At 50.5% G+C, this 21,034-nt stretch overlaps 1 protein-coding gene and 1 long non-coding RNA gene across 16 annotated transcripts in view; one reads left to right on the forward strand and one right to left on the reverse strand.

Annotated features, from left to right (window-relative positions):
• Positions 1 to 21,034, forward strand: part of IKZF1 (IKAROS family zinc finger 1) — a 101,494-nt gene that overhangs the window by 27,667 nt on the left and 52,793 nt on the right. The gene's annotated exons all lie outside the window — the stretch shown is intronic.
• Positions 7,744 to 11,580, reverse strand: LOC115508698. Its single transcript, XR_003967083.1, has 3 exons — positions 11,302 to 11,580; positions 10,803 to 10,805; positions 7,744 to 7,755 (listed from the first exon to the last, which is right to left on the reverse strand). It is a non-coding gene; the product is annotated as an uncharacterized LOC115508698 (long non-coding RNA).

Here is a 21,034-nt window from a genome sequence, read left to right on the forward strand (position 1 = left end):
CGATAGCTTCTGCTTCTGAAGTGGTCTCTTTAAAAATGAGAGAAGTCTCACCTCTCTGAAGTGGTTGTGTGTGAAAGCACGTAACACAGAGCGTGTACTCAGTGACCGCTTCGGGCAACCTGACGTGTACCCACTTCACCATGGCAGCCAGGCGAGAGATGTGGAAAACTGGGGCTCGAGATTTCTTCTAGGGGCTTTTGAAGGCATCTAGAGTAGGAATGATGGCAGGGATTAGCATCCAACAAGGCAGATAGATAGCCTTGCTCGGAAAGAAACTACAAGCTTCCCTATTCTCCCCCTTTATTCAGTGACCCCTCGCCTCTTCCTTCTTTGCTGACTTGTCCTCCCCTCGCGTGAACAGGGTTCCGAGTCCCGACGTTAGGCACGGGTCCTCCTCAAGCCCTAGGGTGCTTTGGGGGAGCGCGCAGGCCTGGAGGGGGGCCCTGGCCTGGGGTCGGAGGCTGGCTCCCTGCCAGGCAGGTGCGGGGCATGGAGGAGGCCCCTCCCCTGTGAATGGAGAGGGCTGGCAGGGAGGCAAGCCTGGGGGCCGGAGCAGAGGAGGAAGGGAGGAACCAGAGTCAGGGAAGAAAGATGGGAGTAGAGATGGCTGTCCCTGAGGAAGACAGTCAGCAAACGTACAGCAGTTGACTCAGTAGAAGGCCGAAGACTGGAGACTGACGGGGGTTGCTGAAGGCTTGTCCCTGAGGGCTTGGCCACGTGAGCAGATCGTGGGGATCCAGTCACTCTCCAGTTACTCTGGGCCTGAATGTGGGGCGGGAACGTGTATTTACGCATGCCGCTGCTTCCTTCTGGAAGGTGTTTCTCTTGCACTGCTCACTTGCATGACCCACCCCACCCCAGGGTCGGTGCTTTGTTTCAGGACCTGTCTCCAGTAGGCAGTGTGTCACGTCCCAGGGTGGTGCTTGGAGCCCAGCTCTGCACCCCCCGGGTGGCCTTCTCGAAGCTAATCTGGCTTTCCATCGAGTCCCTTGGACCACGGTTTGCTGCTTCACACGCTGGCAAAAATGGAAAGAAAAAAAAAAAAGGAGAAACAAATTCTAGATTTTTTCCCCCTTTCCCTTGAATCCAGGAAAATGATCAAGGATGTGAAGACATAAATTTTCTTTCTTTTTTTTTTTTTTTTTGATGTATGCAAAGTAAAAATCCCTTCACTGCGTCATGAGTTCGAGGACAGATTTGGAAGAGTCACATGCTTTTAATTGGTCCATCAGGGTGCCCGATCTCACCCTTCGTTTTCAAGTTTAGGCAGAATCCCAAGGCAGCGCCGAGAGGTGGCTGTGTGCCTGGAAGGCTTCTCGGCAGCCTGGGGACGAGGGGGACACGGTTCAGAGAGTTTTTCCCGATGGAGAGAGAAAGCAGTGGCTTTGGTCTAATTGGAGATTGGGCGCCGGCTTTTGAGGGCGGATGCTATGCCTCCTTATCTAATCAGCAGTTAGAGGAAGTTGTTTTTATCTGTGAAATGCATCTCCTCTGAACCGATAAACCCCAGTTTGGTGAGGGAGGAAAATTATCTAACAGCATCTGAGCGCTGGCTGCAGCCGAGCTCAAGCGCCTTCAGATGGGATACACCCTTGCGAAAGCAGTCCCAAGGCCAGAAGCTGCTTGCACGACTCCTGGTGGCTGGCTGGCTGGGTTTGGGGGGTTCATTGTCCTTTGAGGCAAAACTGAAAGCCTGTCACTTGGATTCTTGTTCACCTCGCCGTGCGTTCCGTGCAATGGCTCCAATGGCGCAAAAGTGTAAGATTCTGCATGACTCCCCTGTGGCTCACTGTCCCCGTCTCGGAACGCCTCCCTGAGAGGGACGTGTTGTCCCCAGGACGTTTCCAAGCCCCGATGATTGCAGTCGGAAAGACTCCCATTTTCCTGAAACTCCCCAAACATGAGAGGTGGCCTCACGAAAGTGGGTTTGCCTCCCCCGCCCAAGACTTTCAGGGTTTCAGAAGAGCGGCTGGTATAGAACACGTTCATTGGTTCCTGTTGGAATGTGTTTTTGTCACCCCTGTGTCGTTGGCCAGTGAAGAGCGCTGAGGCTCCGTGGGGGTCTCCGCAGGATGCATGGCTTGTGGCGCCCCGGAGGAGGGCGAGTGACTGTGTGTGATGCCAGCATCATCTTTTACTGTGTTTCCTGGGGACGGGCGGGACCGGAACACACACGTTGAAGAACATTCCTTGGAAAAAAATGAAACTGAGGTGTGTGTGTGTCTCCTGTGTGGTGTTTGACAAGAACTCACAGTTCCCCTGGAGGAACATCTCTGGGCTGGGACGCCATCCCTGGCTCTGCTGTGTCCTTCCTTGCTGGCCCTGGCAGGTGGATTCACACCGTTCCCGTCCCCGGGAGCTGACAGGACTCACCCTGCCCACCGCTGTCGTGTGGAAACCACGGGCCAGGCGGCTCACAGGTGGACGGTCATCCACAGAGGCCACTGCCGGGTAATCGCTATCTTTCCATCCACCGGGCTCGCCATGAGATGTTCCGCGGCACCTGGATGGATAGGCGTGTGCCGGTGACACCTCGCGGCCGGCGGCTTTGCAGGGAGACCCTAATACGAGTGACCTCCCCCAAAAGCCCAGCGTCCTTAAGAAATGAGGCAGAGAGAGCAGGACATGGTCAGTCTAGCAAGGCCCTTAGATTCCCAGGCTGAGAGCAGGGGACAAGGAAGAGTCCAGCCCGGACTGGACAATGTGGGAGCGTTACGCTGCCTCCGTGGAGGGGCACCGGTCAGGAGCGTGTGTGTGGGGATGTTGGGCTGCTGTGCTGCTCTGTGCTGTCCTGTCCCTTATGAACTGTCCGGTGAGGGCCCGTATGGACTGCATGTGCGCACGAATAAATGCCCACAACGTCCCGGAGGTTCTCAAGGTACGATCCAAAGCACGGCCGCCACAGGAGGCTTCCCCTGCTGGGTTGACTTTGGGATTTGTGCAGATACCATTGATGCTGGCTTAGTTGTTTGCTCAGACCTCGGCTTCTCGGATCTTAGGACCTCCCATTCAATAACATTCATGCCGACAGAGCCCTTCGTTGTGCCGAGCTGATGCCATGATGCCAAATGCACCGGGGGTCGTGGCCAAATGCACCACAGTGATGCACAAAAATGTAGGGAAGGAAGACTTGCTCCTCGATGAGCTGGGCGGAGGGGAGAGGAGGGTTGGGGAGGACTCCCCAAGTAGAAGCTGGAGCAGGTAGGAGAGCTGAGCCACGTTGGACTTGAAGAACAGTGGTGGCTGGGTAGAAGGCAAGAGCGCGGCTGAAGAGGCTTCCTCCTGGGAGTGAGGCGTGATGCTCGGATGGGACCCCTCCCAGAGTGACAGTCTGGGGGATGATCGTGCTGGATCTGTATGGTGGAGAGAGCCCTGGGGGCAGTTGACAGGGAGACGCAATTTGTGCCGGAGCGTGAAGACTGCAGCAGAAGGAGGCAGGGCGGTGGCCGCCATATTTGTGCATCACTCAATGTGGAACATGCAGGAGGTGACTGCAGCCTCCAACTTGATGACTGGAAGGCGGTCATTCCACTGAGCGGAATGGGAATACATGGGGGGTTGGGTCAACTAGACATGTGATGGCAGTTGGTAGCCAAGGAACCTTCTGGAAGGCAGGATGGGTGTAAAGGAGGCATGTTATTGTCTAGGAGAGAAGGCAAGGAAGGAGGCAGAGAATGAGCTGTTGGATTCAGGTGAAATTTCTAGAGAGAAATATGGTGTAGAAGCCACTACGAGAAGAAGTGATATCGAGGGTGAGAAGGGTGAGCGGTGCTGGAGAACGGGACCTTTGGGAGATCAGTGGTGGATCCCTAAAAATAGCTCAGCAGGACGGAGGCCTGAGCCCAAGCGTCGGGGAGCACTGGTGAGCAGAGGGTAGGAAGTCTGCCCTGCCTGCGGGTTGATCTGTAGGAGGAGAATATGAATGTATATTTGAAGGCCAATAGGAAGGAGCAGGTGGAGAGGAAGGATTAAGCTAGAATAGCCTAAGGGGAGGCCCAGGGGAGGTAGGCTGAGCCATCCTGGGCTCTGCCTTGGCCACATCCAGGCCTGCAGCATGCTCCCCGTGGCCTTCTCCCTCTCTGCCCTCAGTCTCCATCCAGAAGCGCCGGAAAAGAGAGCCTTCCTTGAGCCCACCCTGGATGGCATCGCCAGTCCGTACCTCCCTACCCTGCTGTTGTTCCCAGCACTGCCTGCCACCACTCAGAAAGAAAGCACTCCTCTGGGATTTGCTCAGTCTGTACCCCCAACACCTGGACCTCCCATGCACCGAGTAAGCCTGCGGGGCGTGTACCAAATGAGTGCAGGGAACAGGCAGTTGCTCTCTCAGGTAGGACCCCAGAGAGAGGAAGTGAAGGGGAAGGAGTTAAAGGCTTTGTCTGAATTCAGGGTCCACCCTGTGGATTATTTTAGGTCACTGTTTCTCAGTGGCAACAGTTGGTATTCGGGGCAGAGACGCCTTCCTTGGCTGAGACTGTCCCTCCCGCTGGGGGATGTGAGCCACTGGTGTCACACCTGACGATAAATGTCTCCACACATTTCCCAGGCGAGCCCCTGGATTCAAGCCCTGCCCTCGAGCCTGAACACGTCAACCCCACACAATTGAGCACATTCACTGGGGCAACTTTGGGCTGATTAATGTAGTCAGTAGGTTCTGGAACCTGACTATGGATTTCTTTTGCAAAAGGAATTCCTGTAGAAAAACTGGGCCACAGATGGTTGAAGAACTCTGCCCCTGGCGTTTCCAACCATGCTTCATGTCTCCAAAAGTGCATGTTCACTTTGAAAAGTTGCGGGGGCGCCTGGGTGGCTCAGTTGGTTAAGCATCTCATCTGGGCTCAGGTCATGATCTCGTGGTCTGTGAGTTCGAGCCCTGCGTCTGGCTCTGTGCTGACAGCTCAGAGCCTGGAGCCTGCTTCAGATTCTGTGTCTCCCTCTCTCTCTGTGCTCCTCCCCTGCACTCTCTCTCTCTCTCTCTCTCTCTCTCAATAATAAACATTAAAGAAAAATTTTTAACAAACAACAAAAAAGTTTCCTTTCACAAATAGAAATCAGTGTTTATCTTCATTTTATTCTGACAAATTCAGGATCACATCGTACCCAATCGATTTACCCAAGGCAATGGATTCGTGTGCACCAGGGTAGATAGATCAACAGCATTTTATGTCCTAGGTGGTCCGGTCCCAATTTCATTTTCTGCTCTGTTCCATCTGTGTTGAAAGAATACCGAGCTCTGGGCATAAAACAACCAACCGACATTTCGTTAACTTTCCTCCTATATGGGGTTTCAGAAAGAAATGGAAAAAAAAAAAAAAAAAGGTTTTGAGTTGTGGTTACCACTCGCCACCTGTCCTCCTATCTGGTTAGGACATTTTCTGATTTGGGAAGTGTAAATATAACTCAAAAAAAAAAAAAAACAAAAAAAAAAAACAAGCTTCCCCTCCCTTTATGCAAAAAGTAGAAAGGTTTAAGTAGAGCAGAGCCCTAACCATTGCCTTGCAAAGTTTCCACAGAACCATTTCAATTAGATGAAAAGGCTCAGTGAGGCTGGCGGCCCCAGGAAGCCGTCTTACTGGTTCCACAGCTCAACAGTGGTTGGGGCCAGGCTACTGTACCTGCCAGATAAGCCCTGCGTTCTTCCAAGTCTAAGCAGAAACTACAGGGCACGCATTACCACAGATCTGCTCAAACCCTCAGCCTGTTAGGATTTGGGGGTGGCGGGGCAGGGAGCGGTTGACAGATGAGTAGGGAACTTAGAAAGTATGTTCAAGTTCGTGGTGTGCCGGGGCCAGCAGGAATATACCAACTGTTAGAGGCTCAGAGAAGCTTCCAGGCTCGGGTTCAACTGTTGGTAGCTTGAAGCCCGCTGCGGTTGGAAGGATTTCCACCACAGAAATCGGCAAGTGCTACGAATTAGGGCTTTTTTTTTTTCCTTTTCTTTTTTGAGAGCTGGTTTACCTGCGCGCCACTGGCTTAAGTTCTATTTTAATGTCATCCAGCTGCAGTGACATTCGAAAGCAGGAGATGCTTTGGTGGAGTGCTGTGGGGACAGGAGCCGGTGTTTGTGGAGCGGGTTATGGAAGAGGGATGAGGGGAAAACACGAGTGCGTCCAACTAAAGGGTTGGTTCCGGGTGACTCTGCCGTTGAGGTCGCAGCCTGGAAACGTCACACAGAGCTGGCCTCTCTGTATTAATACACAGAATGCCCCCCTCGCATGCTGGTTTTGTTGCTGGGAGTGTGATTAGAAAAGCATTTCCGTGGGGCATTCAGTTGGTTAAGTGTCTGACTTCAGCTCAGGTCATGATCTCGCGGTTCATGGGTTCAAGCCCCGCATCGGGCTCTGTGGACAGCTCAGAGCCTGGAGCCTGTTTCGGATTCTGTGTGTCCCCCTCTCTCTCCGCCCCTCCTCTGCTCGCTCTCTCTCTCTCTGTCAAAAAAATGAATAAATATTTTTTAAAAAAGCATTTCTGTGCCTAACCGATGAGATATTTTTATTCCTCTTGTTGTTATTTTGGCTTGAAGGGCTTTCAAATGCAAAGCAAGGCTTGTCCACATTACAGGAATAGGTGACTGCATCACAGTGGCTTTTTTCCAGGAAAGCGTCTAGCCTCACCAAATCCTTCAAAACTCGGGATTGGGCTTCTGAAAAGAAAGTTTCGGTGACTGACTCTCTTGGATTACATACAACCCTAAGGTGTCTGTACAGACATCTGGGGGTTGACCCCTTCCATTGTCCTTGGGCGTGCAGTGGCTTCAGTAGGGACACTTTCTCAGCAAGGGCTCGGCCATATGCAAGCAGCTGGGGACATTACCGGAGGCAAACCCGACTGTCCCAAGCCCCGCGGACGCTCTTTGCAAGTTCCTGCCTCAAAGCACCTGCTGGGTGCTGCAGTCCCATTAGCCAAAGAGCCCTCTGTGCCCTACTTAGGGGAGGGAGCGAGCTGCAGGGACCTTTGAGCAGCGGGCCTTGGGTGTGTCTCTGCAAGACTGCCTGCCAGGAGAGCATTTCCCCCACAGGGGATGTGGCTGCAGGCTGTCGATTTCCACTGAAATCACCCGGGCAGGATTCCGGTGAAGCCCTGAACATCCGGTGTCTTTCCCCACCGGGCGGGTGCGATCGATGGAAGGCCTCCAGCCAGCTCCCTGCTGCAGAGCGCGTGGCAAAGGTGGCCATTCTCTTTTTCAGAACGAAATCGTGCAGAAATGGGAAAAGAACTTTTTTATGACGGCCCGGCAGGCGGCTCGACGATTCTTTTTTTGTCTCTTCTTGGAGCCCGGCAGAATCATCCTGCTTTCACAATCGCCACGCTGTGCAGCGGGCGATCTAGAACCCCGCCAGGGCCCCCAGAGCGCTCAGATGGCCCGGGTTCGCGCCATCGTGTTCCATAATGACCATTAACGACCCTCTGGTGTGGCCACCCCTTATTTCGTCCTGGAGTCACAGGGGAATCTGTCTTCGGTGAAATTCACTCTCGGTGGAGAAGGCTGTGGTTTTGAGTGAAGTGGTTTTAACCCCGAGAAGATAACTGAGTTATTTTGTCACTGTAAACACTACCTAGACTCACAACTGCAAAGCAGTGCCATTGTCGCTAATAAAACAGTCCCCATGCTGAACTTTGGAGCTGCCAGCATTAAAAGTTCTGTGTTTGTCTTCCTGTTTCAGTAGGTGTTTCTACAGTTTTTTTTTAAGTAGGCTCCATGCCTTGCGTGAGGCTCGAACTCACGACCCTGAGATCAAGAGCTGCGTGCTCTTCTGACTGAGCCAACCAGGACCCTTCACTGGCTGTTTTTATTTATTTTTTTTTTATTACTGACGGGGTGTCTCCTAAAAACTCATCCTTAAGATCAGGCTTCCCTGGAGGCACACACAGCACACACAGGCACACTCTCTAGATGTCCCGTGTGGCTCTTTCCAGTTGGATCCTGGGCAGACAGCCAGGCTCTGGGCCTTCTGACACGTGCCAGCTCTCAGTCCTTGTCTGGGAACAGGGGTATCACAGATGAGCAAGAACCCGCATCCCTGGAATGTATTCGTGAAATGTAGGAATCAGATGTCCTAGGGCAGCACTGTCCGATGAAAACAGCGTGAGACCCACAGCCATAATTCTCAATTTCCCAGTAGACTCATTCAAAAAGAAAATGGCGCAGGCGAGATCCATTTTAATTTACCTGACTGGACGGGGCACACCCCAAGTATTCTTATTCGAACACGCACTCGACATAAGCCATCGTTAGTGAGTACTAGACTGTTCTTTGGTCGTAGTCTTTGAACCGCAGTATATGTTACACATATGACACATCTCAATTCACAGTGGCCACATTTTGAACACTCAGAAGCCACCTTGGCCAGGGGCCACCTGCTGGATGTCCAGAGTTCTGGAAAGGGCTGTGCTACCTGTCATAGAAAACCTTTTCAGATTGATCCTTACTGAAATTTAGCCAACAGCTGGTCATTTATCACTGCTCCAAAGTAGCGTTTAAGTCAGTTTTCTCTTCAAAACGTTTTCTCAATTGTCCTCCCCGATTAAGGTGAAAATTTGCTTGTTTTGGCTCTTCCGTGTTGGGCCCCATTTGATTTAGAGAAAATCTAGGTCCAGTCCAATTTTTATGTCAGTCTGGTTTATTTTATGTAGCTCTGTCTTTTTTTTTTTAATATTTATTTTTGAGAGAGAGAGAGAGATAGAGAGAGAGCAAGCAAGCAGGGGAGGGGCAGAAAGAGAGGGAGACACAGAATCCAAAGCAGATTCCAGGCTCTGAGCTGTCAGCACAGAGCCCGACACGGGGGCTCAAACCGATGAACTGTGACATCGTCACCTGAGCCGAAGTCGGACGCTCAACCGACTGAGCCACCCAGGCGCCCCAGCTCTGTCCTAACTAGAGATGACTGGTCGGCCTCTCATGAAGTTCTCTAAAATAACGAGAACAGGGCAGTCTGTCAACGTGCAGAAACCAGTTCGTTTTCCAAAGCCGAGTGACTGAGTTCCGTACAGACAGAAATACAGTCCTTTTTGTTTTGAGGGTTTCTTTTTTCTTTTTTCTTTTTGAAATGAGGCAATTGCTTTATAGACCTGAAGCACATTCCACGAGCACACCATTTGAGGACAGGCATAAAGCTACTAAGACAGACACCATCGCATCTGTGAAATTGTTTGCAAAAATTGGGTACAATGAAGCTTCTCAATAACTTCCTAAAAGATACTGCTGCAGCCTGATGAAGTGATGGGAGCAGAGGTGGTAAAGGGAAGGCTTTTTTATTTCTTTTAGTAGGAAGGGCAGCAGCAATCTGCCTGTAGGGAAGCCTGATGTCCCCCTTCAGCACCCATGTCCCGAGAGCCCGGCCAGGGGGTGCTCGGGCGCCCGACCCTGCCTCGCTGCGTGCAGCCCAGACCCCAGCCTTCCTGTACGAGGACGCCACGTGCTTACTAATTGCTGTCCTTCCTGCATTTCGGGAGACAGCGTGTCCTCCTGTGGCTGCTGTGTTTCCTGAGCACGCCAGGACCCACAGAGTCACAGATTCAGCCTTGTGGCTCTGATTGTCCTATTCCTGTCTGGTGATCCTTTTTGCTTTCTTCTCTGCCTTTCTTCCCTTCCTTTTTATTTTCCTTCTTTCTTAATTTTTCCCCCCTTCCTTGTTCCCTCCTCCTTTCTTGCTTTTCTTCTCTCTTCCTCTTCTTCCCTTTCTCCCTTCCTTCCTTCCCTCTTTCCCTCTTTCCGACCTTCCTGCCTTCCTTTCTTTCAACATTGATCTTGGTACAGTTTCATCAGAATTCTGTTCCTTGGGTCCAGGGACCAGTGGCTGAAACCTTTTGCCCAGGAGTAGACCATTTCAAGAGGCCAGAGGCAAGGCCACCCCAGGTACCCTCGGGTCCCATGCACCTGTGTGGTAGGTAACTGAGAGTCAGAGCCACACGAGTCTCCAGGTCACTAACTCTTGCTTTTTGCTGCTTGTTCAGCGAATTAGACAGGGGTTACCTGCCATCAGTTAGGGCGCGTCTGGGTGGCTCAAGTCGGTTGGGCGTCTGACTCTTGATTTCGGCTCGGGTCATGACCTCCTGGTTCGTGAGATCGAGCCCCACATCGGGCTCTGCCCTGACAATGTGGCTTACGATTCTCTCTCTCTCTCTCTCTCTCTCTCTCTCTGCGCCCATCCCCTGCTTGTGCTTTCTCTCTCTCAAAAAAAAAAAAAAATCTTAAAAAAAAACCCACCAAATTTTAATTATAAAGCTGTGAGAATTGTTTTCAGGGCTGCTATAAAGGTTCACCCTAAAAGAACTCCTCTGGATGATGAGTCTAGCTTATCGTAGAAGGTTTTGAAGCAGAAGGTCTGGGTTAAATCTGGTCTCTCAGCCTCACTGCAGCTGTGATGCGGGGCAGACTAACCACCCACTACCTTCATGTGCAAAACACACTGAATGCGTCCTGCGGTTTTCCTAAATGCAGAATGTAGAAAGTGCTGTTTTAAAAGTGTGTTAACCTGGGGGCGCCTGGGTGGCTCAGTCAGTTAAGCTTCCGACTTCGGCTCAGGTCATAATCTCACAGTTTGTGGGTTCGAGCCCCGCGTCGGGCTCTGTGCTGACAGCTCAGAGCCTGGAGCCTGCTTGGGATTCTGTGTTTCCCTCTCTCTCTCTGCCGGTCCCCTGATCACACACCCGTGCACACGCTCTCTCTCTCTCTTCTGAAAAATAAATAAACATTTAAAAAGATGTTTATTTAAGGGCGTCGGGCTCTGTGCCGACAGCTCAGAGCCTGGAGCCTGCTTCGGATTCTGTGTCTCTCTCTCTCTCTGCCCCTCCCCTGCTTGCACTCTCTCTCTCTCAAAAATAAATAAACATTAAAAAAAAAAATTTAAAGTCTGCTAACCTACCTACCTGGGTTGGAAGGGATGAAAATTTGCTGCGTGTTTACCATATGCATTTCCTCACGGATGGATGGATAGATGGATAGATGGATGGACGGATGGATGGACGGATGGACAGACGGACGGACGGACAGACCAAGCCCTTTGCCAACCTCCATGTTCATGTCTCTGTCCCTTCCGGTGGATCTTGATGATGTCATTGGGTCATGTTTAGAAGCTCCTTCTCTTTACACACGGCCAACCCGTGCAGTCAACATTCTTTGCCCTCTAGGAAGCGTATTTTAGAACTCCCAGAATGTTTACCTAACTTCCTCTAAGCACGCCTAGAATTCTTTCACTTTTTCGACACAAGAGGCACAGAAAGCGTAAAGACACCTGTGGTGCAAGGCTTAGCATCTGGTGTAAGCTGCCCGGGGTTGGGAGGGGGGGAGGGGCTACTGTGCACCTGCCCACGGGGTTCAGCTAGACTGCGAGACCCTCACAGGCAAGTAAGCGTTTCCCCTACGGTTTCTTCCCCGTCACAGAACACAGTGGGGGGGGGGGGGGAAGGAGAAACATAACCAACATCCCACCTTACAGAAACGCCAAGTTCGGTGTATGGCGAAAACCCTCTTCAGGCTGTCTTTTCGTGAGCCTGGACGCAGAAATAGAAAGTCATCTCGGGGGGGAGCTGAAAGAGCCAATGTTGTAACCATCAAGTAAAAACAGTTAGCAGAAGGAAGGGAGCCCTGCTTCACAGCTGAGGGAAAAATAAGACGTGTCATCTCAAAAGTTAAGTCAGGGGCGCTTGGGTGGCTCAGTCAGTTAAGTGTCCAACTTTAGCTCAGGTCATGATCTCGTGGTTCATGGGTTCAAGCCCTGCGTCGGGCTCCGTGCTGACAGTTCGGAGCCTGGAGCCTGCTTCCGATTCTGTGTCTCCCTCTTTTCTCTGCCCCTCCTCCACTCCCACTCTGTCTCTCTCTGTCTCTCAAAATAAATAAATAAATAAATAAATAAATAAATAAATAAATGGAATTTTAAAAATTATAGAAATAAAATCTGGAATAAACGATCTTCTTGTCTCATAGACAGTTCTGCCCGGTTTTGAACATCTGCTAAAATATTCAGGTTGATGTATTAAAGTTCCTGGCTGCTCTTGTCAGGTGCACTGACTGCTAGGGCACTGTACCCCGAGTGGAAAGGTGATTCAGAGCCTCTGCCTGCACGGGAAGGAAACAAGGAAAATTTAGGAAAGCTTCTGATGCCTCCCTCCGCCCCCCAACCGCCACCCCCTGAGCCAGCCGCACACCATGCGTTTGATCACTGCCAGGCTTCTGCTGTGCAGTGGGACCCCCTCCCATAAAGCATTCCAGAAGGAAGGCCACTGAGCTAACAGGAGCCCAGCACATAAGTCCTTCAGCATTGTTGATGGGGAAAGGGCCAGCCCATTTGCATGTCTCCCGGGACAGCCTTAGGTTGACGCTGATGATTAGCAAAGTCGTGAAATCAAATCTGCTTGTATCTAGAGCCACACTGGCAGTGAGTTATGGGGGCCCTTCTGGTCAGTGAGTTGTGGGGGCCCTTCTGGTCACTGAAGGCAGCCACGCTAAGCCCTCTTAACACCTCGTCCTCCTGGCTAACGTTTCCTGGGTCCCTCCACGTGGGATGAAATCAACACGATATTACATTTGCTTCACTTCCTTTGAGGGTCCCCCCGCCCTTCCCCAGACATTGGCTATGTGCCCAGGTCCTTCCCCAAACTCGGCACCCGGAGGGCTCTGCCGGCCCTGGTCACTGCCTCTGGTGAGCTCACCTTTGTCCAAAGCTTCGTTCGCCCTTAGGATGTGATGGAAGGTAGCAAGAAAGCTGTGTAGTCCTGAGGGACTCATGGTCTGTAAAAACGTGGCTATTAAACACGTTTTCCAGGTTTGTGAACTTGAATATTCTAGTTCTGGAGGGCAGAGAGCCTAGTGGGAACAGAACCTTCCTTGCACAGGGGCCGGCTCCTCCAAATGCAACGCATTTACATGCAGGCAGCTGTGTTAGTTTTCGTGCAGCCACAACCCCTGTGAACTGTCAACTCAGAAGGCGTGCGTGAGTTTCTTGGACATAACTGCTGAGGCATTGCCCGGGATATTTGGGTCTCAGAGTAGGATCAGGCATTTATCACTGTCTTGTTCAGTGGGGTGTGCTTCCCATCAGCCTGCTAAGTTCTTGGAATGCCAGACGTAGGTACAGCCGTGAATAAGACAGCTTCTTCCCTTAAGATGCTCCTTTTACGGCAACTTCAGGAGAAGCCCACCTGAAAACGTGCCCACCCCCCCTTTATTTTTTTCCTTTTCATCATTTAGATAATCTGTGGGTTTTTTTTAATTAGAATGAAATCGGGGGGCGCCTGGGTGGCGCAGTCGGTTAAGCGTCCAGCTTCGGCTCAGGTCATGATCCCAGTTGTGAGTTCGAGCCCCGCATTGGGCTCTCTGCTATCAGCGTGCAGCCTGCTTCGGATCCTCTGTCCTCCTGTCTCTCTGCCCCTCCCCCACACTCAAAAATAAATAAAACTTTAAAAAATAAAGGATGAAATTGACATAGGGGGGCTCAACCATTGCCAGCTACGTTTTTGCAAGTTCTTTAAAAGGAGCAAAATTCACACCAGGCATCAAAGCAGAAAAATATGCCACTGTTTCCACCGGGACGGTCTGGAATCGGTTCATTCCAGGCAAAGCCAGTCTTGCACACGCCTGTGTCCGTCAGGCTTTTCATGGAGTTTAATTTTTACTTTTGTAAATGGAAATGTTATCATGTTACCTGCAGACAAATGGGTCTGTCCCTTCCATCCAGGATTTCCAAGCTCAGTGTAAATGTCCAACTTCAGGAAGTTGAAGCAAAAGGGAAATCAGATAGAAAGTGTGCTTTACAATGACAGCGACCTGGATGGCTCTCCCCGTGAGGGTTCAGACAAGTCCTCGGGGTCTGTGCCCGACAACGTCACGCTGCTGTGGTGAATGCATTTTCCTTCCCACGCTGCCAGCATTTTGGGTCAGGAAGGCTCACGTTCCAATCCACAGACAGACGGGAGATCAAAAGGAGGGACGTTTTTTACCATGATCAAAATGCGAAGTATGTTCTTTATTTAGGAAGAGCAAAGAACATCCCTGTGATAGATTTCCCTGTGATACGCCAGGGACACTTCCCCGAGAATTCCCGTTTCAGACAAATCTGCCGATTGCCCATCCGCGGGCCGCACCTTTCGTAGTAGTAAAAGTGGATTATGTTTGGTTGGTCAGGAAAACGAATTCTTTGAGATCTTCACTTGGTGTTCCTGGAAACAACACGGCCGACTTTTCAGAATCCGTGGAAAAGAGCATATGAGTCCCAGCCACAAAAGAGAAAGAATTGCTGAGAAGTGATTTCATGAGATGCCCTCTAACTTGGCTGTTAGCAAAATTCTCACACGCACACACAAATGAGTGTGGGATGTGTGCGTTGAGGAACAGTTATTTTTGGCACACTCTTTGAAGTAAAACACCTCTGTGAGGTGCTGCTTCCTCATCACTACCCAGATCAGAGCAAGAACGTGGTGGGTTCGAAACCATGGACGTCACAGCATACCGACTCCGAGGCTCCGCCCACTGGAGAACCGAGCCTGGCCACCATTTTGTTTCTGGGATGAGCAAATTGAACCAACGGCTGTGCCGCGTGTGGTGGAAAGCTGGCCGCTCTTCTGAACGCAAACATGAGAAAAAGTAAATAAATGCAAACAGAACCGGAGACAGTCGGTACAAAAGAATTCCAGTAAGCGGATTGCTATCTTACGCAGCGATGGTGCCCAGTGGTTGAACACAACACACCAGACTCATGTGCTGAAGATGCTAACAGCCTTTGCTCTTAACTCATAACGGATTGGAGGGAGGTAGAGCACAGTGGTGGTGGTGACGTGGCTTATCCAACTTAGTCCTCACAGCGCTTTCTCTGCTTTGTAGGTGAAGAAGGTCCCCGTGCCCAGACTGCCTAAAATGGCAGTGGGTACTTGGGGTCATTGGGCCTCCATCTTGAGCTCATGGTTGGTTATAAAATTAATGAGGTCAATTCACTGATCTACAAATCACACGACCCGAGTAAACTCAAGTTCTCTGATTCTAAGTCTTGCGTTCTTTTGGCGCTGTGTTGCTACCATTTTTTATGTGAAGCCTGTGTGTTTATGATCTTTGTTACCATCCAAAGAGTGATATTAGCTGACTGATATAATGAAACATCCTGGTATTCTAAATGGCGTTAGGACACTGGTAGAAAAGTTCGATTGTGATATCTGCCAGCCAGGCTGGACCATCCTTGGAACGTTTGTTGCGCACGTTGTGAGGAACAAAGAGGGTGAGGGAGGCACACTGGGGGGACCTCCTCAGGGAGCAGGACACACAAAATGCTGCAGTGGTTGGAGGTACCAAAACCCACAAACAGAGAAGGAGCAAAATCAGTGTTTTTTTTTCAATTGTATTTAATGTTTATTTATTTTTGAGAGAGAGACAGAAATAGAGCACAAGTGAGGGAGGAACAGAGAGAGGGGGAGACACAGAATCCGAAGCAGGTTCCAGGCTCAGAGTGGTCAGCACAGAGCCCAATGTGGGGCTCGAACTCATGAACTGCGAGATCGTGACCTGAGCCAAAGTCGGACGCTCGACCGACTGAGTCCCCCAGGCGCCCCCGATGGAACCTATGTAGGATTTTAGAAGACATGACGTGTATTCTATCCCTTCAAGCACAGGTAGAATTTTAGAGATGGATGGGAGAAAGGGACAGGTTGGGGGGACACAACTGAGGGCCAAGGAAGTGCCATGGCAACCGGGTTTCTGAGTGGGCTCAGGGGAGATTCTGGGAGCAGGGCTGACCTTGGAGAAGGCCTTCAGTGGATGTGTTCCATAGGCAGTCATGGCCATGGGTGTGGGGAATGGGAGGAGTCATGGGAATAGCATCCCCCCAAATGAATGCCAATTTCAACCATTTCTCCTCCTGCCTTTCGTGTTTTTCCCTACCTGAAACCCAATCACATTTAGGGCATTAATGCGTATATTTTAAGTTATGTTACAGAATCTGTAGGAAATCAGGTGGGCAGATAGGGACACCCTCCAGGCAAAGGTTGAGTCAAGGCTTTGGAAACAAGACAACGTATCCTATTTATTTTCCACATTGGTTCAGAAAGCAGCAAGTTTGACAATACGAAAGTTAGGTTCAAGAACCCATGTGAGAAACAAATGAAATGACCCCCAGGCCTGTTGAGGTGTCTGAGCAGAGGTGTGAGAAGCAGTGGCAGTAAGGGGGTGGTCCCGGGGCGGGGGCAGGATTTGAGTCACCGTCAGTGACCATGTGGCCACATGCTGATGCCCCCTACTCAGAGGAGCATGGTGGGAGATCCTGGGATGCATGGGGAGCGGTTCAGGCCTTCTGTTGCAGGGCGCAGCCACCAAGGCGGGTCTGTGCTTCCCAAGAAGACAGCAACATCCATACCTCCTTACCACTATCATATCCCGTTAATTTGCATGGCACGGATGCCATATTTGGGAACTGGGTGAACCCACCAGCAATACGTGCCCTGGCCCTTCTTCCTGGTTTCGAGGGTTTGCTCACGGCTGATTTGGCAGCTGGATAGAGAACCCCCGGGTAGGGCTTGGAGGCAGGCCAGAGGCAAGGTCTATTGGGTCACGATAGCATGTTACCCCAGTAGACTCTGACGATGGCCTTACATCACACGCAGATAACTGCCTCCGTTCTTAACCGTTAGACATGTGTCATCGAAGTGTGAAAACATGTGTGCTGTCAGATTTCCCATCATTTTCTGTTCTTTCGTTGCCGCTCATTTGCATGGGTTACTCATAAACGGAGATCTTTGGTGTGATTTGTACAACCGCTGTGTGTGTTAGTCTGCGAAAAGGCATCCGTGGGCACGCGGAGCGATTGGGGCCACGATCCCCGCGCGCTGGGTTTTCGGTACTGCCGCCGTGGGCCCTGCCTGTGCCACTGGGCGTCAGCAGGCAGAGGACATGGTGGGCTTCCCTGGCTTGTTGTTGAAGACTTGCTTTTAAAAATAAACAGTTGTGCTTTCTAGCATAAGGGGTTGGGGTTGTAGCACAATGCCTCTCATTGTTTAATCCAGCTCACGTGGCACAGCTCTGAACAAAGACAGCCAGTTCTCAACTTTATAAGTTCCAATGTGAGATCACTGAGATACTCACCACATCACAATTGTTCATTAGAGACTTTCTTGCTTTCGTGTCTAATTGTCTAGTACTAGAAAATCCTCAAGCATCTAGCTCTTTGTAGTTTTATGTTATGGGAGTGGGGTGGATTGAACCTGTATATTAGTTGGGCTTTTAAATTTTATTTATTTGTTTAAGTTGATTTATTTTGGGAGGGGCAGAGAGAGAAGCCCAAGCAGGCTCTGCACTGTCATTGCAGAGCCCAACACAGGGCTCGAACTCACGAAACCGAGAGATCATGACCTGAGCCGAAACCAAGAGTCCAGACGCTTAACTGACTGAGCCACCCAGGCGCCCCTTGGTTTTTTAATTTTAAAAAGTCATTTATCTTGATGAGAAATCATATGTCTTAATAACCTTGATAAACGCAGTTTTGCATGATTACACCTTAAGGTTGAAACACATTTCATTTCATCATTTCCAAGAAGGGGCAATGAATTCACCCATTTCCTGTTTTTAATCTCAGAATGTTCTGTATTTCCTCCATATCTACTTGCCCGGCAGCAAAACCCTGGAAGCAGTCGACACCAAACCCTTTTAACCCTTACCTAAGATTTATGCACTTGGCACACAGTTGCAATGAAAATCCACAGTTTCTCTGCCCAGAAATGGATACGTGAGGCAAAATTCACTGTCCCCGTTGTAAGTGAAATCCTTCAGCAAGCTGGTCAGTGATCTGAACTCAGTCTGACATGCACGCTCATGGTTCACGTTCAAGGGCACCTCCACCAACTTATTCATCTAGCATGTGGCGGGGAGGGAACATTCCTTCGTGACCACATTTTCTAAACTACTCAAACCTACCCATTTTATTTTTGGTATATTTAACCCGTTGGGATGAGGGATCTTTCTAGAACCCACTTGACCCCCTGAGATTCTTTCAAGAATATCTTGAAAACATTTCAACGTTCTCTTCTCAGCTCAGGTCTGCTATCGTAAATACTAACTCCGGCGTTCTGGAGGGGTGATCGGTGTGCACACATCTGGCGAATTGTAAACCCTGTGTGCAGGAAGGACTGTGCTCTCCGTTCATTCATTTACTCTTTATTTATTCCTTCCTTCCTCAGACATTTCTCACGCCGCCAGTGCAGCGGCCTGTTGACTTCCAGATATTCGGTCCAGATGGCCAAGAGGTAGTCCTCTTGCGGCCAGAAATAAGACTTGCATTTGTCTGGCCGTGTGGGCTGAGCCCTGTGCTTCACTGTTGGAAAAAGTCAGCGCCCCTGTGGACCTTATCTCTGTTCCCTAAATGACCCTGGCTCTCGAGCTCTCTTATCTGGTTGCATAGTGTTTTCAGTGTCGGCCTCAACTTTCTAATTTGCAACTTCTAATCTGCTGGGTGTTAGGATAAGAAAGAACCATTTAATCATTTTCAAAAGTGTGCACGAGGTGAGGGCCCGTGAGTGTCACAGGGACTCACCCGTGAGTAGACGCGTGAATCTGGTTCAAAGGCTTCTGAGTTCTCTTTTTGTCGGTTGCCTCAGAGGCTGGTTTTACTTTCTCATTCTTGACCCGTTACCACCACGTGGTATAGGTGGATGTCTGACTTCTGAGTCAGTGTAATATCAACGGGATGATTCCCCTAAGTCTCTCTATTTTTTAAAGTGTACTTATTTTGAGAGAGAGATTATGAGCAGGGGAGGGGCAGAGAGAGAGAGAGAGAGAGAGAGAATCCTAGGCAGGTTCCACACTATCAACTCAGAGCCTGACGCGGGGCTCGAACCCCCGAAAAGTGAGATCATGACCCGAGCTGAGATCACAAGTCAGATGCTCAACTGACTGAGCTGCCCGAGCGCCCCCTCAAGTCTATATTCTTTAAGTTTAGCAGCTCAGAATCAGGCAAAGGGATTACATTCGCCATTTCTTTGATCTTTAGGACCCTTCCAGTTTAAGTTCACACTGTATTTCTTTCTATCACTTAAACCCAGAGCCTCAAGCCAAAATGGGAAAAGTTGATGACAATTCTTGATCTAATGTGCAAAAATATGTCTTATTGTTACTTTATTAGACATTTTATTTCACTTGGCCCTCAACCGCGACCAACCTTGGAGTAATTGGTGACCAAAATATGAATATTTTGTCATTGCAGAGGGCAAAACTTTCTGTGAATTCCACACGCTGTACATTTTCCCTCATATATTTTTAGAACTTTCTTAATACTCGGTGTTCTGAAAATAAATATTGCTCTTTTTTTTTCAAGTTAATTTATTTGGGAGAGAGAGAGAGTGGGGGGAGAGGCAGAGAGAGAGAGAGAGAGAGAGAGATCATCCCGAGCAGGCTCCGTGCCACCAGCACAGAGCCTGATGCAGGGTTCGAACTCATGAACCACGAGGTCGTGACCTGAGTCGAAACCAAGAGTCGGATGCATAGCTGACTGAGCTACCCAGTTGCCCCCAAATAAATACTGCTCTTCAATAAGCAAGATCACACCTTCCCACACCTCTTCTCCTTGCTTAGATCTTACGGTAGGATCTCATCATAAAAGACAGAAGCTGGGAGGTCTGGAGGCCAGAGGAACCACGGAGCCACCGACAATGTGCCTGGAGCCCACACTCTTCCTCTCCCGTCCCGTGGGATTTGCAGTTCCACTTTGTCCAAATAGAGAGCCAGAGAAACCTGCTTTTCTTTCCCCTTAATCCCGTCCGCCACAACTCTTGCCCTAACGGGCAGGCCTAGCCTCCAGAGCCCTGGCACACCACCACGCCTCCCCGGAACGGGCCTGATGTCCAGTCTCCTGCTCATTCCCTGAACTCGAGGCTCTGATTCTGCAGTGTTTGTGCTAAGGCTTGTCAGGGACGGGAGGGAAAGAGGCCTGCCCCCTTCTTTTATGCATCAGCCTAGCCATGACAGCTGGGGCTCTCTGAAGTCACCAAATGGAGGGACAGGTATGGTGTCTTCATGTGGGGAAACTGAGGCTGGGGCTGGGAGCAGCCTGATGGCCGGGGGCCGGTAGATGCAGTTTTGGCTCCACGATCGGTCTTCTACTGTGTCGTTTTTATTGAAGGGTATCTCTTGTTAGTGAATCTCTGAATCTACCAGCAAGTTCCTAAAACTTTCCTTTACATACGTCTCCCGGCACCTTGGTTACCAGGCAGGGGATCCCTTGGCCTGGGGACCCAGCCTGTCCCAGATGCAGGATGCAGGAATTGTATTAAAACTCAATGCCACGGGCGCCCAGGTGGCTCAGTCGGTCAAGTGGCTGACTTCGGCTCAGGTCATGATCTCACGGTTCGTGAGAGAGCCCCAGGTCAGGATCTGTGCTGACAGCTCAGAGCCTGGAGCCTGCTTTGCATTCTGTGTCTCCCTCTCTCTCTGCCCCTCCCCTGCTCACACGCTGTCTCTCCTTCAATAATGAACAGTTAAATAAGTAACTAAATATTAAAAAATTAAATTAAAAAAAACCTCTATGCCAAAAACAAGACAAAACAAACAGAAAACCTCAATGACATAGGGTCCAGAGAACGCAGAATTCCCCCGGAGCATCTGCAGACACTGGTGTATCAGTCACTGGGGGCTCAAAAACCCCAGGTTTGCCATTTGTGCGTGCGAGATGCTTCTCGATCAATTCTTCCTGACTCTGAAGTGCTGGGTTGTTCTCCAGCCTGGTGGGGGGCAGGACCAAGAGACAAGGGAGCAGGGACAAGGGAAAACCCATGCAGATATGCACCTGCCACTGCTGTGGGGGACCAGGCTTCCATCCCGCCAGAGCTCCCTCCCCCGCCTCCGGGGGGCAGAATGCAGGAGGGGGCATGCACGGCACCCCCCACTGGACAAGGGCTGCCCCATGGAGGGTGAGGGTCCTGGTTGGGAGCTGCTGGTGCACAGCACAGGTTTTCCTGGAGCCTCCAATGCCCTGGGCAGAGAGACAGAATATGGCACAGCTGAGCAGCTGACATGGGGTGCACAGGGCACACCTGCCCACAGCAGATGAAAGGTGGCCAACAGGCTGCA

Source organism: Lynx canadensis, chromosome A2 (assembly GCF_007474595.2).
Source record: "Lynx canadensis isolate LIC74 chromosome A2, mLynCan4.pri.v2, whole genome shotgun sequence".
Taxonomy (NCBI): domain Eukaryota; kingdom Metazoa; phylum Chordata; class Mammalia; order Carnivora; family Felidae; genus Lynx; species Lynx canadensis.